The following is a 2500-nucleotide window of genomic DNA, read 5'->3' as shown; positions in this document are numbered from 1 at the left end:
CTATACTCGGCCGTCAGTCTGGCAGTCATGGCCGGTCCTTGCGGCCGGCCGCGAAGCCCTGACGAGTAGGAGGGTCGCGGCGGTGGGCGCAGAAGGGTCTGGGCGTGAGCCTGCCTGGAGCCGCCGTCGGTGCAGATCTTGGTGGTAGTAGCAAATACTCCAGCGAGGCCCTGGAGGGCTGACGCGGAGAAGGGTTTCGTGTGAACAGCCGTTGCACACGAGTCAGTCGATCCTAAGCCCTAGGAGAAATCCGATGTTGATGGGGGCCGTCATAGCATGATGCACTTTGTGCTGGCCCCCGTTGGGCGAAAGGGAATCCGGTTCCTATTCCGGAACCCGGCAGCGGAACCGATACAAGTCGGGCCCCTCTTTTAGAGATGCTCGTCGGGGTAACCCAAAAGGACCCGGAGACGCCGTCGGGAGATCGGGGAAGAGTTTTCTTTTCTGCATGAGCGTTCGAGTTCCCTGGAATCCTCTAGCAGGGAGATAGGGTTTGGAACGCGAAGAGCACCGCAGTTGCGGCGGTGTCCCGATCTTCCCCTCGGACCTTGAAAATCCGGGAGAGGGCCACGTGGAGGTGTCGCGCCGGTTCGTACCCATATCCGCAGCAGGTCTCCAAGGTGAAGAGCCTCTAGTCGATAGAATAATGTAGGTAAGGGAAGTCGGCAAATTGGATCCGTAACTTCGGGATAAGGATTGGCTCTGAGGATCGGGGCGTGTCGGGCTTGGTCGGGAAGTGGGTCAGCGCTAACGTGCCGGGCCTGGGCGAGGTGAGTGCCGTAGGGGTGCCGGTAAGTGCGGGCGTTTAGCGCGGGCGTGGTCTGCTCTCGCCGTTGGTCGGCCTCGTGCTGGCCGGCGGTGCAGGATGCGCGCGCCTGCGCGGCGTTCGCGCCCCGGTGCTTCAACCTGCGTGCAGGATCCGAGCTCGGTCCCGTGCCTTGGCCTCCCACGGATCTTCCTTGCTGCGAGGCCGCGTCCGCCTTAGCGTGCTCCTCCGGGGGCGCGCGGGTGCGCGGATTCTCTTCGGCCGCCATTCAACGATCAACTCAGAACTGGCACGGACTGGGGGAATCCGACTGTCTAATTAAAACAAAGCATTGCGATGGCCCTAGCGGGTGTTGACGCAATGTGATTTCTGCCCAGTGCTCTGAATGTCAACGTGAAGAAATTCAAGCAAGCGCGGGTAAACGGCGGGAGTAACTATGACTCTCTTAAGGTAGCCAAATGCCTCGTCATCTAATTAGTGACGCGCATGAATGGATTAACGAGATTCCCGCTGTCCCTATCTACTTAAGGAAGAATGATGGCAGCCACACCAGGGACTGGCAGGAGTCAGCCGAGCTACTTATGAGCACCTTGTTGCCAGATGATAGTAGCGAAGATGAGAATGAGGAACAGGGGAATATGAGGAGACAACTCAATGAGGCGTATGCCAATGAGACGCCAGTTGCTCCATTCACTGAACGTGAAGTTACCATAGCCATTCTCGAATTGCGCCGAAAGAAGGCGACGGGACAAGATGGTCTCGCTGCAGAGGCTCTTCAAGCCTTATGCGCGGAGATCTGCCCTTACCTGACAAACCTCTACAACGAGTGTTTGCGACAGGGACGGGTACCAGAGTCGTGGAAGACTGCTGAAGTGGTTATACTGCGAAAGGGTGATGACAAGGATCCAGAAGTGCCGAAATCGTACCGACCAATCTGTCTCTTGAACTCCATGGCCAAGCTCCAGGAGAAGCTCCTATGCCTCCGGCTAGAGCAACACCGGGAGCTTAGGGGACGAAGTCCCGACCAGTACGGATTCAGGAGGGGCCTGTGTACAGAAGATGCTATAAACAAGGCAATGTCGCTAGTGGACACATCTACCGCTAAGTACGTTGCGGGGATAATGGTCGACATCGCCGGGGCTTTCGATAACCTATGGTGGCCGGCTCTGTTCGACAGCCTAAGGAAGTTGGAATGTCCTGGGCCCCTGTACCGGTGCCTGCTTGACTACTGCCGACACCGGCGGGCGGTCTTGCGGTGCCCGGGGCGGGCGGTTGAGAAGTTGATCACTAAGGGATGCCCACAGGGCTCAGTCTGCGGTCCCATATTCTGGGACGTGGGTTTGGAACCTGTGCTGGAGGAACTTGGGGAACTGCGACAAGTGCGAGGCGTGGTGGCGTACGCTGATGACATTCTTCTAGTGATAGAAGGTGATTCTCGGGCAATACTAGAAGCAAACTGCAATGCAGCGTTAAATGCACTACAGGAGTGGTGCCAGAGGGTGAAGCTGAAGCTGTCTGCAGAGAAGACTGTGTATGTCATGCTGCGCGGCCGATTGGCGCGTGATCCCTTGCTCCGAATAGCTGGAGGAGCCAACAATGGAGCAATCAGGCGAACTTACATGACAAGGTACCTGGGGATTCACCTTGACGAGTCCAGGCTGTTCACGGCGCACATCGAGTTCGTATGTCGCAAAGGCCAAGCCCTATTCCACAAAATAGCCAGCATTGCAAACA

At 57.3% G+C, this 2500-nt stretch overlaps 1 pseudogene; it reads left to right on the top strand.

Annotated features, from left to right (window-relative positions):
* Positions 1-2500, top strand: part of LOC126441772 (large subunit ribosomal RNA) — a 6727-nt pseudogene that overhangs the window by 1668 nt on the left and 2559 nt on the right.

This window comes from Schistocerca serialis, unplaced genomic scaffold, assembly GCF_023864345.2.
Source record: "Schistocerca serialis cubense isolate TAMUIC-IGC-003099 unplaced genomic scaffold, iqSchSeri2.2 HiC_scaffold_1371, whole genome shotgun sequence".
Classification (NCBI taxonomy): domain Eukaryota; kingdom Metazoa; phylum Arthropoda; class Insecta; order Orthoptera; family Acrididae; genus Schistocerca; species Schistocerca serialis.
This window is presented reverse-complemented; position numbering and strand designations above follow the sequence as displayed.